Source organism: Panthera leo, chromosome C2, assembly GCF_018350215.1.
Source record: "Panthera leo isolate Ple1 chromosome C2, P.leo_Ple1_pat1.1, whole genome shotgun sequence".
NCBI classification, from domain to species: domain Eukaryota; kingdom Metazoa; phylum Chordata; class Mammalia; order Carnivora; family Felidae; genus Panthera; species Panthera leo.
Window position 1 is genome coordinate 98,291,362 of NC_056687.1, and position 22,100 is coordinate 98,313,461.

Sequence of the window (22,100 nt, forward strand, 5' to 3'; positions counted from 1 at the left end):
CAAATTGATTTCTTTGGTCTTCCCCATTTTGTAAATGGCAGCAGTGTTCATCTAACTGCTCCAGCCAAGGACACTGGGAGTGACCTTTGAATCTCCCCTTTCCTTTCAGGCTCACATCCATTTTGCAGTAAGTGCTGTTAACTCCAACTTAAAATATGCCTTGAACGTTACGTCTTCTAATTGCCTCCGCCACTCCCACCTGACCCAGTTTACCCATCTCACCCAACATCTCTACTTTGCAAAACGGCCAGAATTATCTTTTAAAAGTGAAAATCAGATCATATTCCTCCCCAGTGCCAACTCCCCCACTGGCCTTGTATCACAGTTACAAAACCTAAGTCAGAGTTTCCCGGTGGCCATCAAGCCCTTTTGTGATTAGGCCCCTGCTTGACTCTAGGGCCTCATAACCTACTGCTTTTCCTTGAACTCACCCTGTTCTGCACACACTGGCCTGCTTGCTGCTGTTTGAACTCAAGAAGGTTCTAGCTTTAGGACTCTCCTTTCTGTAATACTCCTAGGTCCCCTAGATTCTTGTATGGTTTTCCTTCTTCAGGTTCAGGTCTCAGCTTAAATATCTCTCAGAGAAGTTTCACTGGTCATTGTATCTGAAGGATCCATACACCTCTTCATTCTTCCCCTTGCACATGAATTTCTTCCTGACCTTTACTACAGGAAGCCTTTATTCACCTTTTTTACTAGCATCCTTCATTAGAATATAAATAGCACCCTCCATTAGAATATAAACTTCCTGAAAGCTTATATTCTAATATAAGCTTTAACTTTAATATAAGTTATAACAGCTGAATGGCTGTTCCATTCCTAACTATGTTATTGGTGTGTGTCTGGCACAAGGAATATTCATTAGTGAATATCATTATTCATTCGTGAGTATTGATCAAGTGAAAAACTTTTGGTCTGTTCTGTTTTTTGCAAGGTGTAAGGTAGGCAGCTGAAAGAAGAAACATTCTATAGTAATTTCCTAACATATATCGAGCATCTATCATGTATTGTAAGCATTTTTCATCACCTCATAGCAACCTCAGGTGGTAAGTACTATTATTAGTCCTCATTTTACATATGAAGAAACAGAAGCACAAAAATAGTTAAATAATGTGTCCAGGGTTACAGGGCTGGTGAGAATGCTAAATTACAAATATAGGCCTTCCAATTCCAGAGTCTAAATGTACCCATGTGTACAATACTTCCTTTCTACTTCTTTCTCCTTCAGTGAACTTTTAAAAGATAGTTTACTATTGATTTATGGAATAAATTTTAACTTTAGGTACTAGGATTAAACCTAAGGTTTCCTTAGTAAAATATCTGAACATAGTTTTATTATAGTGAAGTCATAATTTAATTCTTAAAAATGTGTTTCTCTTAATTTTTTTTTAATCTTCTACATTGAAACTAGTAGACATTCAATAAGTCTTCGATGAACAAAATATCAAAACCAAAGTCTAGACATGTGATAAATTTATACTCTTAGAGTTACAGGGTTTATTTTTCTTCCAAAAGTGTAGTTTGTCAGTGATCGGGAGGTGGTAGTCAGGAGGCTAAAGTTACTGTGTGTCCTTTCTCTCCTTGACTATAGGATCAGGTACCACTTGGATCATCAGATTTTCTGAGTATACTTGCTCACAAAACAATTCTGTGAGGCATCTCATTTATAACAATAGTCAGTATTATCAGCCTAATAAACATTTTTGACAATCCATTATGTGCTAGGCCCTGAAGTAGCCTTTGGGGCATAAATGAATAAAGTATGAATCCTGCCTCAAGGAATTTATGGTCTGATAGGGAGGATAGACACATACGTAATTGTACTAATGAATGTAGATTGACCTCACATCTGTGAGATTTGCATTAAGAAAGGCTTCGCAGAAATGATATTTAATTTGAACCTTGAGAATGAGTTAGAATTTGTCATTTCAACCAGGGTAGCTGGGAGGGGGATGAAAAGCATTCCTGGCAAAACTTATGTGGCAGAAATAGCCCACATATAGAGGGAAACAATTGTCTTTTGGGTTTTCTCATTAGTAAGTTCATTAACTATCATTCAGTTCTGTATCCAGGCAATTTATAGCCCGAAGACGGAAGATTCTGAATTACTACATGCTAACATTATCTTAAGGTTTGACATTAGGAAACAGTGTATTCTCCTAAGCTCTGGCGACTTGATATTCTGTCCTAAAGGGACAGGAAGCAATAGAGTATTTTTCAAGTTATATATTAAATAATGATGACAGGATGGAAAAAGAGCAAGGGGGATTCCCATGATACATGGGGACAAGCTGAAGCCAGCCATAGATGGCAGGAGTGTGGCACTCAGCACAACAGCCATGCACTTATTTGTCTTCTCGAATTCCTGGAAAAACTGTCATCACCAGGGACCTCCAGCAAAATGAGTGATGGGGTCATGGGCTGTCTTCCTTTTGATTTAGTGGAAGATGGAAAGCATTAAGTGCGCTGTTTGTTGAGGTATTTATCTCCTGCATTGTCATATGCAGCTTAGCACAGAAAGCAACATGGAAAGAAACATTTTCATGTCAACGTGGCTCAAACTCTGCTACATGGAGAATTGGTGGTTTCAAGAAGACCGCTGAGCATGGAGGGCATCAGGGGGCAAGGTTGTGACCCCTACCCTAGTTTCAGCAACAGAATCTCTACTTCTGTCACTCTTTTATGTAAGATTTTTTTGTCACCGAAGATTTCTCATCTAAAATGTTTAAAAAGCAACTGTTCTAATTCTAAGTGCTCTATAGTGAGAAATGAATCCTTCTTATGACTATTTTAATTGAGTGGAATAGTACTGTGTACACGCTTAGTGCCGCATAATGCACAAATCCATAAAATAGACTGCCGAGCACCTTGTTTTCGAAAAGCTCAGCTTGACTCAGAAGCTGAGTCATTGTTCTGATGATGCACTTTATTTCATCAATTTAAGAAGGACTTTAAGTCTGTAGCTTCTAGTTTTGCTGAAAAGAGTTTGAGGAAACCTCTCAATGTGTGAAGTGACTCTACAACCTATTTTCATTCACAGTTGTAAGAAGCTGAACAAATGGATTTTTTTTAATTTAAGAAATACTCAATATCAGAGGCTTTTTTCTAGTTTTAGAGTGTTTGAAGATGTATTTGGAGTGGAAGTGTAGAAAGCAGGAAAGTCCAGGACCTAGATGGAACATGTGTTTCCTTAGTGGAACAAGCACTGGAGCTGAGAGAAGGGCCATCACCCAGCTACAGGCAACCTCTACAGACATACTGGAAATAAAAGGGCATAGCAGTTAGCTGAGCTGTTCTGTATTTAGAACAGAAGGTGGAGTAAGATCAAGGTAGGACCCCAGCAAGAGAAGATCAAAAATATTGAAGAGATCATCAAAACAGGGCCCAGAAACAATGGGATATGTGGAGACCTGGTTAGAGAATTAGGTTGAAGTCCATTTCTTAGCTCGATGTCTCTAGAATATGGGCGAATGTGTCCCCGAAGAAATTCCAGAGAACTTTTGAGTACTATGAACTTGTAAACTTACATAATTTTGTACTGTGGAAAGAGTCCATGGCTGCTACGGAGTTTTAAAGAAGTCCACTTATGAAAAAGTTTCAGAATTGTTGCGTGGGATCCGAAGTTATACTGGACTAGGGCCAAGAGGACTTGGTGCTGAGATATCTGAATAGCAAACTACTTCCCGAAGAAGGACAGGAAGGAACCCCAGAATGTGTACAGGAGTCAGCCTACCAGAGGATTGGCTAGCCCCTGCTTTGGAGACAGTTAAAGGAAATTCCACTTTGTCCTTCCTGAAGTCTTCTCTCTAGAGCAAGAGTTTGGGCAATTAACAGAAAGTGCCACTTGCAGACTCATCAGTGGAGATCTGTAAGCATCCCTTCCAGTGAGCAACATGTATAGTGTACAGGACCTGGATTCATCAAATTCTTAGCTCCTACAGTGTATTGATCTTGTGTAGGCATGTAATGGACTCTAGCTCTCATGAAGCTTACATTCTAGTAGGGTAGTTCAACTATAAAAAAGATAAGTAACTATAAATTGTGGTTAGAGATATAAAAGAAATAAGCAGGGTTCTGAGATTGTATTAGTTAGGATAGACTGTGTTATGCTACGGTAGCAAACATCCTACTAAAATTAGTGAGTTAATACAACTCCTGCCATATATCATGGTCAGTTCACTGAGGCTTTGTTCCACATCATCGTCATTCAGAGATGTAGTCTGATGAAATCTCTCCCATCTGGAACATTATCAGTTACTGTAGCATAAGAAAAAAGAATGAGATAATCATATAGCCGCCCCTCTTTAAACTTCTGACCATAGGTGACACATGCCACTTCCACTCATATTTCTTTGGTTAAAGAAAGATAAAGAATAGTTGAGCAGTTGCTTTAGGTAGTCAAGAAAGTCCTTTATGAAGAGGTGATATTTGAGTTGAGATCTAAAGGATAGAAAAAAAAAAGCAGGCCACGTGAATAAGGGAATGAAATGAGGAGGGGAAGACGCTGCTAGTCAGAACAATATACATGGACAAGAGTGAGCTTGGAATTTTCTAGAAACATACGGAAGATATGTGTCATCTGAAAATAATGGAAAGTGGAGGAGACTGGTTGAAAATGAGAGCAGAAAGATAGGCTGGTATTTGCATTTTTAAGTGCAATTGTTGGCTATCGTGAGGTTTTAAGGAGTCTAGGGACAAAATTGAATTTAAGGTTCAAAAAGTTCATTCTTGCTTCTCTGTGGAGAATGTATTATTGTGGAGCAAGGATGTTAGTGGGAAGAATGGTTTTGAGTCTATATGTCTGTGCTAGTCCAGGGAAAAGGCAATAGGGGCTTTACCAGTTCTCCACTAAAACAGTTGGGCTACTTTGTTTATTTAAAATGTTATGGCCCTTGGTTAAATCCAAGAACGGTTGCAATAATCTCTCTAGACAACCATTTCTAAACCCTGGCAGGTCTGCATTCCCAATTCTCACATACAACCTATCTGTAATCCTATTTCTCGGACACTGAGTAGCTTACAGAAGTGTTGCTCCTGGGATTTACTCTTGTTGTTGTAAGTTATTGCCAATAAACAAGAAGTAATAGAGATAAGGGGGTTCTATCTATGGAATGTGGGGTGGGTGGGCTAAGATAGTCCTATAAACTCTTTTCTTTTCTTTTTCTTTTCTTTTTTTAATTTATACCATGGCCCTTATTAATTTATTATGTCATCCATTCACTCATTTACCCACTGTGTTCTGAATGCCTAAGATGTCTGAGGTTTATGCTGGACACAGATAATCAAAGGTGTAGAAAACCACTTTGTTTTCCTCAAGAATCTTATAATCTAGTGTGTGTGTGTGTGTGTGTGTGTGTGTGTGTTTGAGAGAGAGAGAGAGAGAGAGAGAGAGAGAGAGAGAGATGACATATAGTACAAGATTATATCCATTATTCTCAGCATGTTTTCTAATAATTTGACAAGAGATTATGGATAGTAAATGCTAGGTCTGCCCAATAGTCTTCACCAGTAAGGTGTAACAATGCTTCCAGGTTTTCTTGGGTCACATGAGTCTCAGGAGATGGGCTTTGTCACAACTTTATAGATTAATTACCCTTTGCCTTTGCCTACTAACCATGAGAAACACATCATGTCATCACTTGATTATTCACAAGAGTCCAGAAAAATGCTATGATGGCATTTTACTACCCTTATGAAAAAAAGGTATGTATGTGGAGATTACAAATCTCTAATTCTATCTATCTATCATCTATCATCTATCATCTATTATCTATCTATCTATCTATCTATCCTCTGTCTATATCCAGATCTTGGCTTGGCCATACAGCTATTGCAGAAAGGCATCTCACATTGAAAACCAGGAAGCCTTTGAAAATTTGGTTCAAATTTATTATTATTATTATTATTATTATTATTTATTACTGTTATTTAGCAATGCTTGGCCCCTCCAGTGGGATTTTCACCAAGTTCACTGTCAGGGTTGCTATGTATGGGTGTGCAGTTGTGCCAGATCAAGGGGATGAATGTGAGATAAAATCCAGCTTGCACTCTGTTTGGCAAGCTGTATCCCCTTATGAGGTATCTACATCCACCTGGATAGCTCTTTACATTGAAAGGTGGCTTGTAGGTAATTAGGACTCTGTTCCCCTAAACTCAGGTAACAACACCTGGTATCTATAACAAAGCACCCAACAACCTCTGGTGTCCAAATCCCTAATGTGTTTTCTGGATCCTCAATTCGTGGAAGAGGATCCAGCTGATGAGGTACCATGGGGATGCATAGAGTGACTCTCTGTTCATGTGGCTTACAAAACTGAATAGAATGCCAGATGCCTTGATGAAAGTGGTCTTGACTGAGGCTGTAGTTTGAGTAGGAAGATGCATCGTGCAGAGAGAGACGAAAGAAAATTTGAGACACCCAGATAGTCAAATCAGTCTTGCTGGCTAGTGGTGTGTTATGGCCCAAGCTGGATTAATCTCCCATTTATTTATCACATTGTCAGGGCTTAGCTTCTGTGTTATTCAGCAGGTACAAAACAAGGAGAGCCCGTTAGCAAGGGGCTTCAATACCTGTATCAAGGCTGGAGGCAGGGAATATGTTGGAGCCATCTTACTCTCTCTTATCCTTTTTTATCCCATATGCAATATACGAACAGTTATTCCTATCATTTGTGAGGTACAGCTAAGAGGTACTGTTTGCATAGGGTTTTTCAAAGTGTTCAATATGTAGCAGGCATTAAAAAATTAAGCAGTGGTGGTAATAGCAATGCAGAGGCAAAGAAGCAGTTGTAATCACATCGTGAAACTCAGTTTTCAGCTGGGGCTCTCTGGCCCTCTGATATGTGCTTTAACTTGGTCTAAATCCCAATCCACCCTCTTTCTGCCTTGTCTCATCCTTCTCTTTGTGCCTATTCCATAGCAACACACGTTGTTTTCAGTTGTACTTGCTCAGTTGTAACTGCAGAAGAACGACACTGCTTCCAAGGGAAGGATCCAGATGTATATTCAAAGTTTCCCCTTTGCTGAAGACTTTGTGGGGGTGGAAAGGAAGTTGTAAACATAGTAGAGGACATCATGTCTCTAGTGGTGGAAAGAAAGGAATATTAGTCTGTACTGGCAATAGCTTGAATGTCATGGACGAGAGAGAACAGTGGCACATGGCTCTCAAGTTTTAAATCAAATGGGAAGATGGTGCTGTCATTTACAGAAATGTTATAACAAGTGACAGACTTCAAAAGGAACATTTTATATGATTATATATGTAATTTATGCTGTAATATTTCCCAAATATATATTTGCCAGGCTTAAAACTATATACTACCACTATCAACAGCTATTTTTAACTTTTATTATTATTAACTATGAAATTAGGTTAAGCGGAAATTCATACTGTTTTTCTTCTGTGATTTGAAATCACCCAGAAATGATATATATCATATCTGTACAAGACCTTTAAATATGCCAGTTTATCAAAGATACATGGAATTAAGCAAATATAAATAAATTTACTTATAAGAAATCTGAAAATGATACAGTAAAATGTCTTTAATTGATTTGCATTGGAATGTGATGGCTGGTTAATTCAGAGGCTTATTGGGAAACCAATCTAGCCCTGATGTGGAGATAATGGACTGCTAATTGCCATGCATTTGAGCCTGTTAATATCTTGTTTCCCACCCGCTATGTTCCCTCCTGTTGGCACGTCTGCCAAGCAGATCGACCTGAGCTGTTGGATAAGGTTAAAGTGCTTAAGGCATTAAAATCTCCAGCCATTTCACTCTCATCTATTACTATTTTTTTTTAGTATTTCAAAAAAGAAATGTTGGAGCAATTAGCTATCATAGAAAAATCATTCTTTTTTAATGCCACATAGTTTGTATGTGGAGCCATTAGTAATAAGGACATACAAGCTGGATCATGGGGCTAAGAACACATTTAGTGAGAGTATAATAGAAAAGAAGTTATTAATGCCTTAGGACTGTAAATATTTGAACTTGGACCAAGAAAAACAAACAAAAATAATGATTTTAAGGCAAACATTTTGCCTGAGTTTCCTAGTAGACCAATGAGTTATAAGGGTTGTGTGTTCATTAATCAAACTTATGACAGAGGAGAAACAGTGCTAATAGAAGGTTAAGAGCTAGAATTGACCTGAAAGATCAATTTAACCCAAACCAATGATTTTATAAGGAAACTTGAGGGCCAGCAAGGTTAAGTAACTTGCCCAAAGTTATCAAGCTAGTTAGAGTCAGGGCTAAAACTAAATTTCAGCTCAGGATTTTCACACAAAATCACTTCCAGGCTATGTGACTTACAGTTGCCAAGCACATTGCTCACAAGGAGAATCTATTTGGTTCTTCATTCCTTTATTGAAATAAAAAAAACAAAAAACAAAAAAAAACCCACTTTTTCTGAAGACCTGTGCTCCTAGCAGTTTTCTGGGCATTTTGGGCTTGGGAAACAAAAAGCTCTTGGCTTTAAGAGACTTACACACAACGAGCGGGTGGGGAGGGAGAGATGGTATATGATAGGGTGAACTCAAGCAGAATGTCAGTATGAGCATGGGGTAAGGAGCCTAAGGGGAAGTAGAGAGACCCTGGGGGTTGAAGGGGAATCTCTAATAATGGGTAGCTGCTGGTTAGGTCAGGAGGGAGAAGAAGCAGGACCCACTGTTAAACTACAAAGGTGTGAGATTTACAAAAGTGTTCCCTTTGAGTAGCTTAGCCCAATGGGCATGTGGCTTGGATACTGGATTTCAACTCCAATCACTCCTTGTGGCTGAATTCTGATGTCAGGCACAATCTCCATGACATTAAGCAGAAGGATGTTTCAAGCCATCCTAGGAAAGCCTATACAACTTACACCTGTGAGGTGATTACTAAGGCAGGTGGCACAATTCCTATATACTTCTCCCACTCTTTCTCTTCCTAGCTGGGATTGCTCAATCTAAGTGCCAGACAGATGCTTTGCATTACTTACAGTATAGTTCAGTTTACACACATTATTGTATTACTCTGGGCTATAACAGTGTAGTTAGTACAGATTTTGAATGCTGCCTCTATCAATTACTTATTAGCTACGTGAACTGGGGCAGGTTACTTCTACTGTCCTATAAAGTGCAGAAAAAAATGTGCAATAGGAGCCTTATGACATTGTGAGGGGCAAAAGAATAAAAATATTTACAGCACTTACAAAAGTGCTTAGCATATATAGTAAGTCCTGTATAAATACCAGCTGTTATTATCTCATTTGATTGATAAAGTAAATCTATAAAGTCAGCAGTAGTACCTAATGATCCCATTTAACATATGACCCAGGCTATCACTTCAGAACTCAAAACCACTTAAGATTTTACAAGATCGATTCAGGTTTGTGGAAGTCCAAAGTCCTTCCTAAAGTGTTTTTTTGTAAATTCTTCCTGCCTTGCCTTCTCCTGGTTGCCTTAGTTCTTTTTCTCCACTCTGGAGATGGACTTGCTCTTTCTCATGAGTCATCCCTTCTTCTTCCACATCTCCCAATGTTTACCATCAACAATAACAGAGAGCTCTCCAGTGTAAGAGAATTGCATCTTACATAGCAAACAACTTAAAATTGTACATTAAACCTTTCTCCTGCTTGCCACAGAGATTTCTAATGCTTGGAATATCTCACATTTCCCCCACACTCTCACCATCTTGCTGTCATCTCTCTCTCTTCCCCTTTCTATTTCTTCTTTGACTTTTTTTTTTTCTCTTCACAGTGTCCCTTCAATAGTAAGAGCCAAACAACCAAATTTATCTATTTATCTCATTTTCTTGTGCAAAGAAACTAAGCCTTCTTTTTTTTTTTTCCTTTTTTTTCCTGTCTTGGCTCCTGTTCTTAGAATCTTATCTTTTATCCCAAGTGTCTTAGTGTCTTATCACAGACCTTTGCTAAACAAAGGCAATTCTCTCCCTGAACCTAGACCAGCTAAGAAAATTGATTTTTCTTCTTTGTTACCAATACATGAGGAAACCAAAGCACAGAGAACTTATGTGGATTGCTGAAAGTTACCCATGTGATATTTAGCAGAACAAGTGCTTGAACAAAATTACTTTGACTCAAATCTAGTATACTTTCTGTTGTCTTCTTATTTAAAGAATAGTTATGAGATAGTTGAGTGTCTTGTCTTTTGATACATTTATTGAGTACACATTCAGTTGAAGGCACTATGCTAGGGACTAAAATTTCAAAGATGAGTAAGATTTAGTCTATGCCCTCAAAGTACTTAAAAATTTACTGTGGTCAACAGAATTCTTTATAGTTTACAAAGAAAATGACCTTGCATCAACTAGAGTAGTTCTCCTTTTGCCAATATTATATCTTGAGCTACTGCCTAAGACTTTTGTTGAAGAAATAGTTCATAGTTAAAAAAAAAAAAAAGAAATGAAAGAAAAAAAAGAAAGATAATCATTGATATAGATAGGTTAGTATGGAAGTCCTTTGGTTTACCGTTAACAGTATTCCTCTAATCAGATAATCCTGCTATTTTTAATGATTCATTTGTAATTGATTCAAATAGTAATTTGATTCATTCCTCTTTATTTTTTTTTCATTTTTTTTTTGTTTTTTTTTTTCAATATATGAAATTTATTGTCAAATTGGTTTCCATACAACACCCAGTGCTCATCCCAAAAGGTGCCCTCCTCAATACCCATCACCCACCCTCCCCTCCCTCCCACCCCCCATCAACCCTCAGTTTGTTCTCAGTTTTTAAGAGTCTCTTATGCTTTGGCTCTCTCCCACTCTAACCTCTTTTTTTTTTTTTCCTTCCCCTCCCCCATGGGTTTCTGTTAAGTTTCTCAGGATCCACATAAGAGTGAAAACATATGGTATCTGTCTTTCTCTGTATGGCTTATTTCACTTAGCATCACACTCTCCAGTTCCATCCACGTTGCTACAAAGGGCCATATTTCATTCTTTCTCATTGCCATGTAGTATTCCATTGTGTATATAAACCACAATTTCTTTATCCATTCACCAGTTGATGGACATTTAGGCTCTTTCCACAATTTGGCTATTGTTGAGAGTGCTGCTATAAACATTGGGGTACAAGTGCCCCTATGCATCAGTACTCCTGTATCCCTTGGGTAAATTCCTAGCAGTGCTATTGCTGGGTCATAGGGTAGGTCTATTTTTAATTTTCTGAGGAACCTCCACACTGTTTTCCAGAGTGGCTGCACCAGTTTGCATTCCCACCAACAGTGCAAGAGGATTCCCATTTCTCCATATCCTCTCCAGCATCTATAGTCTCCTGATTTGTTCATTTTGGCCACTCTGACTGGCGTGAGGTGATATCTGAGTGTGGTTTTGATTTGTATTTCCCTGATGAGGAGCGACGTTGAGCATCTTTTCATGTGCCTGTTGGCCATCCGGATGTCTTCTTTAGAGAAGTGTCTATTCATGTTTTCTGCCCATTTCTTCACTGGGTTATTTGTTTTTCGGGTGTGGAGTTTGGTGAGCTCTTTATAGATTTTGGAAACTAGCCCTTTGTCCGATATGTCATTTGCAAATATCTTTTCCCATTCCGTTGGTTGCCTTTTAGTTTTGTTGGTTGTTTCCTTTGCTGTGCAGAAGCTTTTTATCTTCATAAGGTCCCAGTAATTCACTTTTGCTTTTAATTCCCTTGCCTTTGGGGATGTGTCGAGTAAGAGATTGCTAGGGCTGAGGTCAGAGAGGTCTTTTCCTGCTTTCTCCTCTAGGGTTTTGATGGTTTCCTGTCTCACATTCAGGTCCTTTATCCATTTTGAGTTTATTTTTGTGAATGGTGTGAGAAAGTGGTCATTCCTCTTTAAATAAGCATGCATTGCTTTAAAATTCAGAAGAATATAAGGATGAAAATAATATTAACCTTGTCCTTCAAAAAGAATGAAGTGTTGCCATTTGCAACAACATGGATGGTACTAGTGGGTATTATGTTAAGTGAAATAAGTCAGAGGAAGACAAATATCATATGACTTCACTCATATGTGGAATTTAAGATACAAACAGATGAACATAAGGGAAGGGAAGCAAAAATAGTATAAAAACAGAATGAGAGGCACACCAGAAAAGACTCTTAAATACAGAGAACAAACTGAGGGTTGCTGGCGGGGTGTTGGATGAGGAGATGGGCTAAGTGGACAAGAAGCTTTAGGGAGGACCCTTGCTGGAATGAGCACTGGGTGTTATATGTAAGTGATGAATCACTGACTTCTATTCCTGAAACCATTATTACACTATATGTTAACTAACTTGGATGTAAATTAGAAAAAAAATCCTCTCCCTACTCATTTAATTCTGTTAAGTTTTTGCTGTATTTCCTTTTAGTTTTTATCATAAAATATACACACATATAACTTGAGAAAAACCTTTCTATATATAATTGGTGTTATGGACTAAATTTTGTCTCCCCCAAAATTGATGTGGCAAAGTCCCAACCCGTAGTACCTCAGAATGTGACCTTATTTGGAGACAAAGTCTTTAAAGGTGTGATTAAATTGAAATGAGGCTGTTAGAAGGGGGCTCTAATCCAGTAGGACTGGTGCTCTTATATGCAGAGGAAGAGACAGCAGGTGTGAGCCCACACAGAGGAAAAGCCATGTGAGGACACAGCAAGAAGGTGATCATCTGCAGGCCCAAACCTTAAAGAAGCCAAGCCTGCTGACCCCTCGATCTTGACTTCTAACCTCCAGAACTGGTAATTAATTTCTTTTGTTTAGGCCAGTCTATGTTGTTTTGCTATGGCAGCCCTCACAAACTAATTCAATTCTTATGATTTTTCTGCGGTTAATATTAGATCATGAGCATTTTTGCCTTGTCGATAAAAACTCTTCATGAGATAATATGCCAGTGTAAGGAAACATCATAATCCAATTAACTATTCCCTATTGTTAGAAATTCAGCTTTTGTGTCTGTTTGCTGAAGAACCTTCAAAGTTGAGAATTATTGAAGCCACAGGTTCCTTAAGATGGTCTGAATAGGAAGCTATCGGGTTGATTCTATGAGGCATAATAATACTGACAGTTTATTTCAACTAAGAATGGTAAAATATGCATCACACTTTTCACTGCAAACAATGTTACTTGATGACAGTGATACCTTGTTATTGCTATGATGGTTAAAAGCCTGTCCAATAACCCTCCATTTTCATGATCTTAAAACATAGCTATTAAGACTTGATTTTCAATGAAACTCTGCAGAGTCAATTTTCACATTTTCCTTTTTAAACCCTTCATTTCTGAATGTTCATCATGATTTGGTTTGAATTTCATTAACATGATAAAGGGGATTACTAGCAGGGGCTTCCTAGTTTCTGATTTTATCTTTGGATTCTTTAACAGCTTTGCTTTAAAATAGAATTTCATAGACTGTTACTTGATCATATTGATTAGTTCAGCTTACTAAGTATTTTAAAACAAAACCACAGAGATATTAAATCCTAACAATGGTTGCATATCTTCAATAACTGCTTCTCAGCTATTTAACCCACATCTAATACTACTTCTCACAAATAATCCAACCCAATAATACTTCTCACAAATCTGAAGCAAATAGAACAATTGCCTATTCTCTACTTGGTACATTATTTCCTGAGGATAAGCTTTTCCTGAAATAATTTGGAACTTTATAGAGTGATAAGAAGACCAAGGGAGTATTAATCAGGATTGCAAATCAGGTTCAAGCCATGCTTCTCTCACTAGGAAGCCTTGTGACCTTGGATATCTCCAGTGACATTCTTAAGTGTCAGACTGGTTACCAATATAGTAGAGGTACTGCTAACAATAGGCCCCATCCCTCTCCATCCATCACAATTATTAGGGACCAAAGGCAACAGGGCAGGCACTGGTAGTTATCATTACCAAGTGTGTAGATGAGAGGTAGTTCATTGACCTTTTCAGACTAATACATTCTTGGTGTTCTGCTTATGAGAAAATGATGCATGGCATACAAATGCAGTGAGACCTTTTTAAAATCAAGAGAACAAGAAATCTTCTAGTTAGACACCTTCAGCATTTCCATGGTGTCAGGAAACATCTCTCTAAAAGTTCACATTCCTATGTGTAGAGTTGCATATTTTGTCTTTTTTGAGAAGTAGGTTTTTTTTTCTTCTCCTAAACATCATTTGAAATGCAGAGACACAACAAGCAACAGTCTGCATTTCCTGGAGTTTGACTCACACTGGTATTTTTAGTGATTTACACTTATTTTTAGACACTTTTTTAAGTGGTTTACATAAAAAGTTAGCCAGTTTCTCTATTTTAGTGCAACTTACCTCATGTGCTCCTGACTCGTTTCTATCAGTAAGCTAAAATAAATAACCAATTAGCACAGTTTTGTTCGTGTTTTAGAACTGAGGACATTAGGTCTTCTTCATTTTGTGTTACTAATTGGAAACCATCAGTAATGGGGCATTTACAAATTAGTTTGGAATGGGAATTATTCTTTGACTTTTTAACTGTTTCATGGGGAATGAGTAACAGGAAATTTTTTTTTTTTTTTAACTATTTATGAAAAGAAGGAAAGAAGGTACTTGTATTAATGAAAAATCATCTTGGCTAAAAAAGTTCTCACATCATTGAGTGGATCTAAAAATAACTTATGTTATGGAAATACAAAATAGATTTCCTCTGCCAATATACTCCTACCAAATCTGACCCTAGCCTACCAAATTGACCTAGGACTGTGATGTGAACCAAATATAAACTTTGTGTTTGAGATATTGCCCATTTGGGTCTATATTACACTTTTTAATTCCTGGGGAATTTTTTTTTTAAGAAAATGAACGATCCTGGACCTACTGAATTAGCATTCTTTGAGATGGAACTCCAGGAATTCAGGATACTGGGGACTCTGATAGACAATAAACTTTAAGAACCACTGAATTAGATAACTCATTTATCCTTAAACAGATTCCGATGTTTGGTCAAGTTATTCTCTCTACTGAGGATATTATCTTCCATCCAACTTCACATTTCTGTCCTATTGATCTTCTAAGGCCTAATTCCAAAGTTATCTCTCCATGAAATCTGACCTGAGCCTTCCAGAGCAGAAGCAATTAGTTGAGGTTCCTTCTACTTTGCTTATACACCTTTGGTGGTACATACTCTGTCTTGGCAGCAGTTTGGAAGGTGACTTCCTTACCACTGGAGCTATCTTGTGGGGCACCTGTGTGGCTCAGTTGGTTAAGTGTCTGACTCTTGATCTCAGCTCAGGTCTTGATCCCAGGGTCTTGATCTCAGGGTCATGAGCTCAAGCCCCGTGTTGGGCTCTGTGCTGGACACGGAGCCTACTTAAAAAAAATAATAAAAATTAAAAAATCAAATTGTAGAACTAACTTGTAAGTTCTCTGGGGGCAGGAAGCACATCTTCTCTTTTTCTACCATCTGACTGAGTGCCCATACTCAATATTCACACTTATGTTTATATATTGTGAATAGCTCAATACTTATTAAGCGGAATTCATCAAAACTTCAGACTCCAATGGAAAATGGGGCAAACAACAAATAAGACTAATCCGTATACTTATGTAATTATTTAAAGAAAGTGGATTAGACTTCAAGCCTCAGGATAACCTGAGAATCTTTGATGCTTTTTATTAATTTCAAGCTCCAGTTTCAGAAACAGTCTGTTCAAAAGCCATGTAGAAATGAGGTAATGCTGAAGAGTCTGAATACTCTTTATGAGTAAGTTTTCCAGATAAAAATACAAAACATCAAATTAGGGGCACCTGGGTGGCTCAGTTGGTTGAGGATCCGACTTGATTTTGGCTCTGGTCATGATTCCTGGGTCATGGGATTGAGCCCTGTGTTGGACTCTTTGCTGACTATGGAGCCTACTTAGCCTGCTTAAGACTCTCTCTTACCCCTCTTCCTGCTCCTCCCCTACTCACGTGCACATGCACATATGTGTGTGCTCTCTCTCCACCCCCCCAAAAAAAATCAAATTAAATTTAAAATTTAGGTAAACAAAAAATTTTAATATAAGTATGCCCCATGCAATATTTGGGGGCAATATCCATTGTTTACCTAAAATTCTAATTTAACTGGGTGTACAGTGTTGAGATAGGTTTCATCAAAATTTGTGCCTGTGAATGTGACCTTATTTGGAAATAAGCTTTTGCATACGTAATCAAGTTAAGATGAGGTCATCCTGAATGATGGTGGGCCTTTAATCACTGATGTCCTTATAAGAAGAACAGACACAGAGATATAGAGAGGAGAAGATCATGTAAGGTGGAGGCAGAGATTAGAATGATGCATCTATAAGCTAAGGAACACCAAGGATTGCCAGCAACCACTAGAAGATGGAAGAATCGAGGAAGGATCCTTCTCTGAAGGCTGCATAGAGAGACAGAGACATGTTGATTTCAAACTTTCAGTCTTCAGAACTGTGAAAAAATAAATTTTTGTTTTAAGGAACCTACTGTGTGGCACTTTGATATAGTAGCCCGGGAAAACAGTACACTGAGTGTCCCACAGTTTTTATTTGCTAAATCTGGCAACTCTGTGGAGATTCTCTTCAGTTTCCTAAGAATATTCATTTGGTCATATTGTCAGGCATCACATGATAGCAGGATGTGCTGTGATTATATGTTCATAAAACAGATTAGTTAATAGACCATAATTTTGATAGAAATTTGAATTGATTGTAGGACGAAATGTCTTCTTGACAGAATCTAACATTAAACAAAAATCCACTGACTTCTTACATAACCATGTGCCTATAACAAAGCCTATTTGAAATTTTGCTAGGATTCATCTCTCACTGTGAGAGGCATGATGGAAGAGCAAATTTCTACAAGTGATTTTCTGGGTCAAAGGGCATAGCAGACAACCGTACTCATGTCTTCTTTGTCTACCCAGGTGGCCATCTGCATATAATTCCCATGCAGTGTGAGGATATCCTGAGTCTTGTGGCCTAAGAGTCAATGTGGTAATTAGCCTACTTGGCATCATAGAGCCAGATGAACCAGAGACTTTATTTCATTGGAGTGACCCTCAATCCACAAAGAATGAGAGATGGTAGGTAAATCTGCCAACTTCATGAGTTCTCAGTGGTATAATGAGGTACATTCCAGTCTCTCAGATGGTCCCCAGTGAGACTAAATCCCAGTTGCCCACAGAGGTAACCTACTCATCAACACACCCTGGCTTCCCTTGCCTCCCATCTCGCTTCCCCAGTCTCTTATGTGCTTCCTGAAATCACATACCAGACAGTGTCTGAAACTTTGTCTCAGTATTTTTTTTCTTTCTCTCTCTTCATTTTGGAAAACCCAAACAAAATCAAAGTGAACACACACTTAAAAAGCTTTATGTTTTAAAATAAATACCATTAAATTGCTTTCCAGAAAGATTGAATCTGCCTGCACTCCTACTAAATGATCTTTACTTTCATTTTTTTAACCAAGTGAAAGACTTGCCCAAACTTCTGAATCCTGTGTGACAGAGATAACCCCTGGCAGCCAGATAGGGCTAGAATACTTTTGAAGGTACATTTTGTCATTAATAATTCCAGTGGCTGAAGTTTTAATGAATTGCTCAAAATACCTAACTCAAAAACCAGTCATGCTTTTGCCCAGTGAGTTTTAAAGCTTTGTGTTTCCATTCAGATCAGATAAGTATTTTTATTTCTACTATTTGGCTGGAAACCTGACATAATTTTAAACGGGGCCATTTAGACAAGATTCTTTTCATTTAAGCTTCCAATTCCTAAAACATAACCTCTGTTATTTTATGGTTTTCACTTTTTGAACATTCCTTATAGTCACAGGATCTAGACAAATTTTTAATTGCCCTTTAAAGGAGATATTCCACCTTCAAATCTGTTTTTTCCACCTTCAAATCTAATAAGTAAAATTACTGTTAAATTTCTTGCCTCCACCCCCAGTGTTTCAAGAATGTTATAAATAAAAGTTTTACACTATCATAATAGGATATTCATGTGTCTGTAACAAAACAGATAAGAAAAAGGAGGTCTCTCTCTCTTTAGGATTAATAAAGCCCTTATATTCACATTCATTAAATCATGTAAATAAATAGAGCAAACCAAAGGGAAAGCAATTCTGAAAATTTATTTTTGTCATGCCAGATATATGTCCTCTTCAAGTAACTAAGATGCCTGGAAAAGGCTTATTATGTTTTCCTTCCCTTTTGGGTCTTGGTTAATTCTCTAATAATATTACAGAAAAATCAATGTCAATCTTCTAGAACAGATCCTTCAAATGGCCCTGTTTTTATCAAGCAATTATTCCTGGAAATAATACCTTCAAGGTTGATTAGCAAGATTTTTCTAAAATAGCATAAATACACTGAAACTTATATGGTACTTACAGATTGTGCTGCAATACTTGTGCTATGGATACAGACATTTACCTTAGTCCAGCTCCATCAGTCCTAGAGAACCAGAAAAGACGAACCCTTATGGTAAAAATGATTATGACAGGAGTTAGAGACAGAAACATCTAGATTATGTGTGTTGTTTGTATTTGTGTGTGTGTGTGTGTTTGTGTGTGTGTGTGTGCATGTACATGTTTATACATATCTTCTAAGGCCAGTCAGTCTGGGTAAAGATGATTGAGGAAAATATTGAGGTATCATTTGATTAGTAATTCAGTAGTACTGATTAGGATAATTGGTCAAAGAATGGCATGTTGAGAGATGGAGAAATGATCATTCTTATTATTTCATCCAACAAGTGCCTTATCTTAGGTAAATGAGTCTTGATGGTGATAGTTCATGTAGGATTTCTCATGTAAAAGAAATCCTTATTTTAAGTAGGGCAAAGGTAGTGTTATTAGAAATAATGATATGTACAAAACCATAAAATGTTAAACTCAAGAAGTTTTCCTTGCAGAAATCAGATTTGTGGTTACCAGAGGTGGGGGTGGGGTTTGGAAGAATTGGATGAAGGTGATAAAAAGATAGAAATCCTATGGGGCACCTAGGTGGCTCAGTTGATTAAGCATCTGACTTTGGCTCAGGTCACGATCTCACGGTTTGTGAGTTTGAGCCCCACATTGGGCTCTGTGCTGAGAGCTTAGAGCCTGGACCCTGCTTCACATTCTGTGTCTCCCTCTCTCTGCCCCTCCCCTGCTCACACTCTCTCTCTCAAGAATAAATATTAAGAAAAGATAGAAATTCTTTTATTCTTCTAGTTATAAGATAAATACCTACTGCAGATGTAATGTACAACAGATGATAATAGTTAACACGGCCGTATGGTCATTTGAAAATTGCTAAGTAGATACTAAAAGTTCTCATCACGAGGAAAAAAAATTACCTTCTAAATATATCTATATGAGATGATGGATATTAACTAAACTCATTGTAATCATTTTGTAATATACATAAGTCAAGTTATGCTGTCACTAAACTTATACAGTACTATATGTCATTATTTTAATAAAACTGAAAGAAAAAATTTTTTAATAAAAATATAGTGAAAGATACATTTTTAAAGAGATGGAAAACAGAGTTAACTTAGCTAGAATGTTGGTCCAAGACCAAGGAAATGAAATTAATCATGATGAAATATATTTGCCCACACATACGTTAAAAAAATTAATGATTTCATAGATAAGTCTGAGAGAAACCTGAAAATAGAAATTTATATTAAAAAGTATAAAAACTCTACTGATATTACTTGACTCCCTTGTTTAACATGTGGCTATCAAAGAAAATAATGGCATAAAAAAGTTTTTCTTTGATAAGTTCCTTGAAAATTAATATGGATAAATAACTAAGGCATTTTACCTATTTTCTATACAGAAACAGGGACTATGTAACTTGTTATATCGTATATCTGGACACTTACTGTAATCCTTACATGTCAGTATTATTTCCTACAATTTTCATGCAAACAATATTATAATGCAATGCTCATAGTACAGCAAGACTTGATGATTATTATCCTTAATAACAACTTAATTTTTTAAAGTGTAATCTTTTGGGGGGATATCATTTGTTTTGACAGCTTGTCAATAGAACATAATTCTTTGGAATTTTTCCTATTGCATATACTCTCATTGTTACCTGTCAGTCTAGGGTTCCATGGAGCTAACTACGTAATTTTACAGGCTGAAAGTGATGAGTTAGATCTTCCATGGAACTTGCTACAGCATGATCTGGAAACAACCAAAGGATAGAAGAATCAAGATTCAACATTAGAATCTTAGAGACTGTTCTTCCAAGTATGAGGGAGAGCATGTGGTCACAAATACAGGGCAGTAAATTCTAGCAGTGTATAGGTGGTGACATAATTATGGTAACTAGACTTCTCATGGGAATCATTTTGTAAAATATAAAAATACTGGATCACTATGATGTACACCTGAAACTAATAGGTTACTGTAGATCAACTATGCTTCAAGAAGTGTAAAAAAATTTAGAAAGTACATCACAAAAAGGCTTGCATTCTATAGTGATTTGAAAGGCTGAATTGTAGCTCTGACTGTGGACATTCCAACTCCTTAAAAAGGAGTGCTCTTATGCCCATCTTTGTATAATTCAATTCTGTAGATACCATTTTTCTTTAATAGTGTACATCTAGTGCCATCAGGTAGTCTTTGGCTAATTGCTTCTCTTGCATCACAAGGAAAGCATCACTGGTTAAAAAAAAAATAGTGCATTGCATGTATTTCAATATGCTAGCAGCTTTTGCTCTTATACTGTATGTTAATACCTGATTGATGTTTTGGCATTTTCTTATAATGACAATAGTCAATGAAATGGCTTTGCTGTGGTTGTCTTTCAAGGAAAAAACAGTGATAGAAATTGTATAAACTTAGGAAGGTTTGGGATGGCTATTCTTATTTTGGAGCCATTTTGACAAAGACTCTTTTGCTGTGCAAATCTAATAGTATCGATTTGTTAGCCTTAGAAAGTGATAATTTCCTGTTAAAAAATAAAATTTAGGTACCCAAGCATAACTTCTTTAAGTTTTAAATAAGTTTTGGGGTGTGTGGGTAGCTCAGTCGGTTAAGCATCCAACTCTTGGTTTCCACACAGGTCGTGATCTTGTGGTTTTGTGAGTTCGAGCCCATGATGGGCTCTATGCTGGCAGCAGGGAGCATGCTTGGGTTCCTCTCTCTGCCTCTTCCCCACTTGTGCTATCTCTGTCCTCTCCAAATAAACATAAATAAACTTAAAGAAAAGTTTTAAATGAGTTTTAAGTAAGTTTGCCTTCTGATAAGCTGGTGATTAAAATATTCTAGCATAAATTAAATCCTGATACCATAGGAGCTTCTTCTATCAACAGGGTTAGCAAATGGGTGATGCTAAAATTGAATTATTACTGAATGAATGAAAGTCACTTTACTATCCCTGATATCGCCACCCTGGTAATTATTAATTGTTGATACACTTACCCTGTGGCTAAGGGTCTGCTTAAGTTATATATTTACTTTCAAATCTTATGCTTAAATCAGAAACACAGGGGATATAAATCCCAAGTACCTATTTTATTAAAAGCTTTGCAGGTGATTTTAAATACATGAGGGTGAAATCTTAACTAAGTAGTGTCTCTGATAACTAGTAAACTGATGTGGTATGTTGAACTGCTTACACAGTAAATGGACTTTTTACAAAATGATTAGACTGGTTTTCAGTTTTCTTCTTGCTCCAGAAATTACATTTTTGACTTTAACAATCAGTGTAATGTCTGAATCTTGATGAAATAGAACTGAATCTCTGTGTTAGTTTCCAGATTCTTATCTGGAACTGTAGTGAACAGGTGCCCAGGTGTCTCTTATGAGCTGTTCTCTTGGTCATACCACAAACAAAATGGGTTTTTTCAATGGCTGAAGAAACAACCTGTGGGAAGGCAATGCTCATCAGGACAGTTTTAATGATATCGCTATGTGATCGGTGTCAAGTGGAAGAATGTATAACAGCCATAGTACCTTTAACAATTAGCAGAGTGAGATAATATTTGGGAATGGCTTTGTTGATATCAGACATAATATGAGTGTTGCAGTGTGCATGTATCAGTTTTTACTGATTGCATACACTATGGAATCCCAAAATGAGTTAATCTAGAGAGAGTAAAACTCCTGAGCTTCAGTGCTAAGTGAAGACTTGGGGTTATGTGATGACAGATGGTAT